This window comes from Hypanus sabinus, chromosome 3 (genome assembly GCF_030144855.1).
Source record: "Hypanus sabinus isolate sHypSab1 chromosome 3, sHypSab1.hap1, whole genome shotgun sequence".
Lineage (NCBI taxonomy): Eukaryota > Metazoa > Chordata > Chondrichthyes > Myliobatiformes > Dasyatidae > Hypanus > Hypanus sabinus.
In genome coordinates, this window is record NC_082708.1 from 122,551,938 (window position 1) to 122,561,838 (window position 9,901).

Sequence of the window (9,901 nt, forward strand, 5' to 3'; positions counted from 1 at the left end):
CCAGGAGTGTTTTCCCTCTCTCATGTGACCTCTTCATGAAGCTATTGCTGACATGAACAACCTACAAGACAGAGAAAAGAAACAAGTTTAGGATGGAGCAATATTTTGCAGGTGTCTCTCTTCAATTTGCAAACATTCTTGAACTAAATAACTTAGCCAATGTTGTCCATTTTGATACAGGCCAATTAACGTAACCCCATTGTCACACACTGTGGTGAACTACGTGTGCCTGTCTGGACACGCCCCCTGCTGACTGCTCCTGTGGCTCCTCCCACAGACCCCTGTATAAAGGCGATCGAGGCCTGGGGCCGGTCTCTCAGTCTCCAGGATGTAGTATGGTGGTCACTCACTGTTGGTTCCTTCTTCCAGTCAATAAAAGCCGATATCTCGCCTTTACGTCTCAGAGTGAGTTATTAATGGTGCATCAATTTTATTGACTGTAAGTTTTAAAACACGGAAACCGTTTTACGTCCGGAAAGATTGGATTTGGACCCCCAAGACCCTGAAGCAGCTCTTGCTTTTGAACTCTGGCTTGCATGCTTCCAATCATACTTGGAGGAGGTTCGTGCGACTGACCCTGCCGTTATGCACAGAATTCTCCTCTCGAGGGTCACCCCAGAAGTTTATTCAATTATCAGAGACCTGCCGACCTACGATGCGCCAGCGGCTGCTGGAAAAAGCCGATCTTACCTTACGCTCGGCGATCGAGACAGCCGACACTCTGTGCTGCACAACGCTGATGCTGTCCAGCCACGCGATTCCCCGCCGGTTCCGTGGACGCCTCAGACCCCGCCGCCGCTGGTTCCCGCGAGCGAATTTGCCAACGCCGCTGCCAGTCGCGATTCCACGAGCTCCCCGAACTCGACCACAGCTGCGGCCCGTCAGAAGCCCGTGCTGTGTTATTTCTGTGGAGTCGGTAAACGTCCTCAAAAACGCTGCTGGGTGCGAGAAGCGACCTGCTCCAGCTGCGAAAAGCGGGGCCATTTCACCAAGGTCTGTAAGTCTAAACTACGAGCGGAGTGCTGCGCTGCGGGTGAGACATGGGGGCCGCCATCTTGCTTGCCCGGATGTGGGCGGCCATCTTTGTCGGCGTCAGCATGCCCCGCCCCGACCCTCCGATGCTTACCGGGTACCAAGACAGCTCAACTCTGGCCACTGTAACCCTCGACCAAAGCGCCCCACACCAGCTTGCAAGGTCAATGATGGACATCCTGGTGGAGGGGCACAGGACTTGATGCCTGTTTGACATGGGCAGCACTAAGAGTTTCATTCACCCAGACACAGTGCAACGCTGCAGACTCGCAACACGGCCGGTAAGCCAGAGGATCAATTTGGCTTCTGGGTCGCATTTCACTGACATCCGGGCGGGTCGTGTAGCGACATTGGTGGTGCAAGGCACAAAATATCGGAACTTTGCGCTACTGGTCATGCCTAATCTGTGCGCACCTGTGCTATTGGGGCTGGACTTCCAGAGCCACCTCGAAAGTGTGACTATGGTATATGACGGGCCCCTCCCACCACTCACTGTCTGGAATCCTCAGTTTTGTGGGACTTCATCACTACTGACCACACACACACACGGGCCCACACGTCCCACCCAGCACCATGCCGACAGCTGCGCTACTGACACCACTTGCAGTCTCTCCACTCTCAAGATCCCTCCCCCACCGCTGTTCGCCAACCTGACCCCCGACTGTAAACCTGTGGCAACTAAAAGCAGGAGGTACAGCGCGGGGGACAGGGCCTTCATTCAGTCAGAGGTACAGTGGCTGCTCACGAGGGGATCATTGAGCCAAGCACAAGCCCTTGGAGGGCCCAGGTGGTTGTTGTTCGGACTGGGCAGAAAAATAGGATGGTCGTGGACTATAGCCAGACCATCAATAGGTTCACGCAGCTTGACGCGTACCCTCTACCCCGCATCGCGGATATGGTCAACCAGATAGCTCAGTACAAGGTGTACTCGCCAATAGATCTGAAATCCGCTTACCGTCAGCTCCCCATCCGCCCAGAGGACCGCCCCTACACCGCCTTCGAGGCGGGCGGCAGGCTCTATCACTTCCTGCGCGTCCCATTCGGTGTCACGAATGGTGTCTCTGTCTTCCAGAGGGAAATGGACCAGATGGTGGACCAGTGCCAACTGAAGGCCACATTTCCCTATCTGGATAACATCACCATCTGTGGTCACGACAGGCCGGATCACAACGCCAACCTCCAACGATTTCTCCAAGTGGCCGCAGCTCTGAACCTTACTCATAACAGGGACAAGTGTCTGTTTGGAACCACCCGCCTTGCTATCCTTGGGTATGTCGTGGAAAACGGGGTCATTGGCCCTGATCCCGAACGTATGCGCCCCCTGTTAGAACTCCCTCTTCCCACCACTCTCAGAGCCCTCAGACGGTGCCTGGGTTTTTTTTTCCTATTACGCCCAATGGGTCCCCCATTACGCAGACAAGGCCTGCCCCCTGGTCAAGTCTACCACTTTTCCCCTCTCTGCTGAGGCCTGCGCGGCCTTCAGCTGCATTAACAGGGACATTGCCAAAGCTACGATGCATGCGGTGGACGAGACCATTCCCTTCCAAGTAGAGTGTGACGCCTCCGATTTCGCTCTGGCTGCTACCCTCAATCAGGAAGGCAGGCCAGTAGCATTCTTTTCTCGTACCCTCCAAGGCTCTGAAATTCGGCACTCCGTGGTGGAGAAAGAAGCCCAGGCCATAGTGGAGGCTATTAGGCACTGGAGGCACTATCTCACCAGCAAAAGGTTCACCTTGCTGACCGACCAGCGCTCGGTTGCGTTCATGTTCAGCAACCAACAGCGGGGCAAAATCAAAAATGATAAAATTTTGCGGTGGAGAATAGAACTCTCCACCTACCACTATGATATTCTGTACCGGCCTGGTAGACTCAATGAGCCCCCTGATGCCCTATCCCGGGGTACGTGTGCTAGCGCACAGCTCGACCAGCTATACGCCCTCCATGCACAACTTTGCCATCCAGGGGTCACCCGATTTTACCATTTCGTGAAAGCCCGGAACCTGCCATACTCCCTGGAGGACATCAGGACGATGACCAGGGACTGCCAAATTTGCGCTGAGTGCAAACTGCACTTCTACCGTCCTGACACGGCGCAACTTGTCAAGGCCATCCGCCCTTTTGAGCGACTGAGTGTTGACTTTAAGGGCCCCCTTCCCTCCACCGACCGCAGTGTCTATTTTCTCAATGTTATCGACGAGTACTCACGGTTCCCCTTTGCCATTCCCTGCCCCGACACCACTACCACGTCCATCATAAAAGCCCTGCACCAGCTCTTCACTTTGTTCGGATATCCCTGCTATACCCACGGTGATAGAGGGTCCTCCTTTATGAGTGACGAGCTGCGCCGGTACCTGCTGGCTAGGGGCATTGCTACTAGTAGGACTACGAGCTATAATCCCCGGGGCAATGGACAGGTGGAGAGGGAGAATGCCACAGTGTGGAAGGCCACACTTTTAGCCCTTAAGTCAAAAGGGTTGCTGGTCTCTCGATGGCAGGAGGTCCTCCCTGAGGCACTCCACTCTATCTGCTCTCTGTTTTGTATGTCCACCAATGCCACCCCTCACGAACGCCTATTCTCTTTTCCCAGGAAGTCTGTCTGTGGGACCACCCTACCAGTTTGGCTGACGTCCCCGGGGCCAGTGCTGCTCCGGAAACATGTGAGGAGTAATAAATACTCCCCGCTGGTTGAGAGGGTTCACCTTCTACATGCGAACCCCCAGTATGCCTACGTGGTCTTACCTGATGGGTGGGAGGACACGGTCTCCATCCGCGACCTGGCGCCCGCAGGACCAGCAGACCACTACCCCGAACACTCTCCGGTAACTATGAACCCTGTACCCGAGGTGACACCACGCACACCAGGCCCTACACAGACTCCTCACGACACTCATATACCGGGCGTTTCGTACGCATATATATCAGGTGCCTCACACATGCATGAGGGACCACTGGCGCCTAGTGGGCTGGAACCAGCACAACCTCTGTCTCCTGTGCAATCACCGCCACCGCCGGCATCTGTGCACTCACAGCCGGTGCTACGTAGATCGCAGCGACAGATTCGACCACCTGATAGACTTAACCTGTAAGAAACTTCACCCCATGGGGACTCTTTTAAAATAAAGGGGGGGATGAATGTGGTGAACTACGTGTCTCCTCCCACAGACCCCTGTATAAAGGCGATCGAGGCCTGAGCCCGGCCTCTCAGTCTCCAGGATGTAGTATGGTGGTCACTCACTGCTGGTTCCTTCTTCCAATCAATAAAAGCCAATATCTCGCCTTTACATCTCAGAGTGAGTTATTGATGGTGCATCACACACTGCAACCAGTTCCTTTCTGTGGGCCAGCAGCCTGTGCTGTAGTGAGAGTGTGATTTGTTCTTTTAACTTCAGTCTGATTACTGCTTGCCATTTACAATAAGAACTGAAGACTGGTTCTTGTTTATGGCAAGAAGCTGAACCAAGAATATTGGTTACTCTAAACAACTCCTTGATCTCTAGCAGTTCCCAGCTGCTGTGTTAGAAAGCTGAGTATACCAAAAAAAAACAGTGAATATCCATCGTAACCTAAGATCTGCATCTTCACTTTAACTAGAGTTTAGGAAGGAACCCCACTACTAGACAGGTCATTTGGAATGGCGACCCAGTCCCTGATGAGAATGCTTGGGCAACACATCTATCCTGCTGGGAGTTAAACTGCTCCCATGTCGCAATCACACCAGGATGCTTTCCACCGTCAGTGCCACTCATTTAACTCAAGGCCCTCCTCTGTGGTTGGCATACAGCATAGACAGTGCATCTCTAAATTTTGATTCCAATCACAAGGCACTTGTCCCTTTGTGGGTGATGCATTGCTGAGTAAATCTTCACAAGCTGTAAGTATTAGGGAGACTGTAGGTCTGACACGGTGGTCAGCAGCACAGGAGCGCCGCAGGGGACCGTGCTCTCTCCGGTCCTGTTCACCCTGTACACATCAAACTTCCAATATAACTCGGAGTCCTGCCATGTGCAGAAGTTCGCTGATGACACAGCCATAGTGGGGTGTGTCAGGAATGGTCAGGAGGAAGAGTATAGGAAACTGATACAGGACTTTGTGATATGGTGCAACTCAAACTACCTGCGTCTCAATATCACCAAGACCAAGGAGATGGTGGTGGACTTTAGGAGATCTAGGCCTCATATGGAGCCCGTGATCATTAATGGAGAATGTGTGGAGCAGGTTAAGACCTACAAGTATCTGGGAGTGCGGTTAGACGAGAAGCTAGACTGGACTGCCAACACAGATGCCCTGTGCAGGAAAGCACAGAGTCGACTGTACTTCCTCAGAAGGCTGGCGTCATTCAATGTTTGTAGTGAGATGCTGAAGATGTTCTATCGGTCAGTTGTGGAGAGCGCCCTCTTCTTTGTGGCGGCGTGCTGGGGAGGCAGCATTAAGAAGAGGGACGCCTCACGTCTTAATAAGCTGGTAAGGAAGGCAGGTTCTGTCGTGGGCACAGAACTGGAGAGTATGACATCGGTGGCAGAGCGGAGGGCGCTGAATAGGCTACGGTCAATCATGGAAAACCCTGAACATCCTCTGCACAGCACCATCCAGAGACAGAGAAGCAGCTTCAGCGGCAGGTTGCTGTCAATGCAATGCTCCTCAGACAGGATGAAGAGATCATTACTCCCCAACGCCATTCGGCTCTACAATTCAACCACCAGGGGCAAGACATGTTAAGTGCCGGGGTTAGGACTGAGCTTAAGTTACCACTCAATGCACTTTAGTAAACTATTTAAGATCTTTTTAAAAGCTATTTATTAATGCTTTTTGGGAGGGTGATTTTAGATGCATATCATATTTATACTGAGTTAAATACTGTATGTAATTAGTTTTGCTACAATAAGTGTATGGGACACTGGAAAAATGTTGAATTTCCCCTTGGGGATGAATCTATCTATCTAAAGATGTAGGTAATTGAATTAGGCAAATCTACAATATTCATTTTCAGCAAAACAATATGATCCAGATCGTGATCTCTAACCGGTAGGAAGTACGTTGGTTGTAAAGTTTGTGCACTTACACCGGGTGCTGTGGGTGCAGAATTCGATCCAATGTAGCATCCAGCTCTTGGCAGATCTTAAGGTTCAGGTTGTGCTGGATGATAAACTGGTGAGTGCATGATTGTTCAGTTTCAGCTGAATAGGCAGCGTGTGTGATGGGGAAGAATCACATATGTATGTCATCCACGGCTTACAGATCAAAAGGGCTGGTAGAGTTCGAGAGATCCAGTGAGAAGGCTGATGCTTAAGCATATCCACCCTGCCAGTTGTCCTGGATCAGCTGAGATGGATTTATGAAATCCAGGCTAGTTTTATATGATGTCAGTTGGGAGGGATCACTGACAATGCTAAGGGCCTGTCGTATCCCATCACATCACAAACGAGCATTTTCCATTACATGACCAAATGCAACTGGTTAGTAAGCGCTGCTGAACATCTGCATTGAGGGAGGGAGGGGAGCTGGGGGGGGGACTTTGGGGTCATTCTTGGGGTACTCCTCTGTTTTTGTGGATGTTTGTGAAGAAAAAGCATTTCAGGATGTATATTGTATATTGACATTAAGTGTACCAATTGAACCGTTGAACCTTTGAAAGGCACAGTTGATATTACAAAAAATGGCAAAACAGCAATCTGTTAAAAAAAATTCTTAGGAACAAGAAGTCAAAATCACTCATTCTCTTTCTCTGTCCCTTAGTTTGAGTGTTTATTTGTAGGCTTGGAGGAAATTGAACATACATTTACCAAATTGTCACCTGCACTCAAGGGGTTAAATTGCAAAGAGCGCGTTCAGGAACAAGTTGTTTTCTCTGCAACTTAGAAAGTAAGGTGAGCTGTGGACTTGCTTTGTTGCCAGTGGAAGTGAGGCCACACTTGCAGACCATCCAGAACAATCCTGACTGAATTAATTTGACACAAACCATGCAATGTTTCAATGTACGTGTGTCAAATAATGCTAATTTTTCTTTCTTCATGTTTATTTAAGTAGACAAATTGGGTCTGTTTTATTGGCTAATACCTGAACAAATGCAAGTAGAAAAACTATAGGGGCATAAAGCTCCTGTCTGCATGTACCTGTGCGTTGCACCGGTATGGAAGTTCGGAACAGCCAATGGTTCTCTGCAGGCTGGAATCTGAAGATCAGTTTGATCCAACCCCTTTGCTCCAATGGCTCCCCTCTGCCCCACACCCTGTCTACACCTTAAGAGCATCACAACAAGGCTGGTGAAGTTATAACTTCAAAAGTTCAGTGACAGCAAAGTTGATCTATGGTCTAGACTCCTGTGCCAACCCGTGACTCATTTCTCTTTTCAATATCTTTGATCACAAGAAAACTACCAATTTCAGATTCAAAGTTAACAATTGAATGAACTCCAGAAAGGAAACTTAGAACTTCTATGATACTTTGCATGTCATATATTTGTCAATTAACTAAACTTCCTAAAGACCTGACAATAATTTTAAACTCTCCCTATTAATCCTTGGCTCTCCAGTCAATGGAAGTAATTTCTCTCATCTATTTCACGTTCCCTTAATATATTCTAGCAAACTTCAAGCAAACTTATACTTTCTAAACTGTAGAGAATGCAACTTGTCCCCGAAAGCTCTCTTTGAAATTTAAACCCTTAATGCAGGTAATAATTTGGTAAAAGTATGTTGAACCAGCTCCAAGCTACAAATAAATATTCAAGCTTAGAGTCAGAGGAGGAGAATAACCAGTTCAACCTCTTGTTGCTCACACATGAGGGGCTCAGATTCTGATTTAAGCTGGGAACCAACTTGGGTTTGGTGGTGTTATTTAATCATGTGTATTATTCAAGGGAGGTTTGCTGATGATATGTGCAGCAAATTTATTCTGTAAAACAAACGCTTGGTATTTGCATCTGTACTTCATTGGCTCCAGTTCAGTCAGCTCTGTCACAATGCCTATCAATAGTGTCCTTGGGACCTCCTCACTTTGACCATCTCCTCTGCATTCACTAATTTGCTCCTGTTTTCCTTTCCTCAGAGATGGCTCTGGGGAAGAATAATAAACGCTACTGAAATTTATCTTGTTATTCATCAAAGGGACTGGTTGAACAATATTTCCTGTGAAGGTCCACAAGATACAGATTATACAGTTAACAGATGTGAATTTCCGTTTTTAATCTCGGTTTCAGGAGGAAGATAAACTAGTTTGTGGGTGCTAAGCGCTGACTTAAAACAAAGAAGCTGAAGAAAATTCTTTTCTAAATTAATATTTTGATAACATGCATTATTAATTGTTGGGGTTTAACTTAGCTCTCGAAACATGTGTGACACCTCCACATTGTGTTTGAGAAGCGTTGGTCCTGAATGTTTTACAAGGCTCTTCAGATGATTACTTTGGCTGTGTCTGAACACACAAACTGTCAGCCAATCAGCACCACAGATCTGTGCATTCACGTTTGCACAGTTCAAAGGCAAGCAACTATGAGCGTCGCCTTTCAACTGTTTTTAATCTTAAAGAGACATGCTGCTTAATCAAAACAAAGTGACTTTTTAAACATAAGATTTCAACTTCAGATTGACTGTGAATGGTTGTAAAGTTAACGTGAATCAGCTGTAGCTGGCGGACTTTGATGAGTGGCATCGATGCTCTGTCCAGTCAGCTGGACTTTGCCGCACCATCTGTCCTTGTTGGTGGATATTTCCAAGTAATACAGTCAGCCCTGACCATAAGTCCAGAAGGCCTTGATCTGCACAGAACATCCTGTAAATATTGTAGGACAGAGACTCCATGAGATCAGACACTGTCAGGTGTCTCCCTGAGCAGACTGTTCAAACCATCTGGCAGAGCGCCTCATTGCCAGATCTCACCGGCAAGCAACAAGACCTCGCTTGGCTGTTGGTGAGAGGGGACCTGCCTGTCCGAGCCTTCCTGTGCTGTACCATCCCCAATGGAAACTGTGCTGGGGAAGAGATGGTCACCCACCTCTCTGCTGATTGTTGATTTGCAAATAGGTTGAGGAGTCAGATGTAACTTGTGGTCAACCTCAGCAGCGGCATAACACAGGTCTCGCTGATCCACAGGCTGTGTCCAGGGTCTCGCACCAATACGGACATCAAATACATGGAAGGTCATCAGCTCAGTGAAGGGTGCCCAGAACCTGTTGTTCTCCCCACACGGTGACGTGTCTATAAGGAATGCTGCAGACAGCCTAGTCCAGGTCGTAGGATACCTGGCTAAGAGATGTACTCTAACTCAGTGCTACCAATGTTAGTTCTTTGTGGGGAAGGACCACAGTCTAGGCTCTTTCCACTCGTGCAGGTGGAGGGATAGAGGTGGGTGGGGAAGCCCCTCCAGCAATGAAAAGGGCCTATCTGCCCTGGGGGTTGCACTAGTGGCATAGTGCTCTATTTGTATTTCTTTGCTGAATGTAACGACCATGAACATAAAGTTGTTTTGCATTGTTTATTCCTCTGCACATATTTTTATTATAAATAATATTTATTTTTGAAATAAAATAATCAGGGCTTTGTAAGGTGCATCACCCCGGGGGGTGGGGTCACACAGTGGCAAAGATGCTATGGTTTGTAAAATAAGCTAAAACAACTGAATAAAATAACCAAGAATGTAAAAGTTTTGCACTCTCTTCTTTTGTATATATTCCAATAAACCGTTTTGTATTCCTTGTATATACACTCAATGGTCACTTTATTAAGTACCTCTTAGACCTAATCAAGTGGCCACTGGGTGCATGTTCATGGTCTTCTGCTGCTGTAGCCCATCCACTTCAACATTCAAAGTGTTGTGCGTTCACAGATGCTGTTCTGCGCACTACTGTTGTTGATGGCATCAGTTAGTCTCGCGA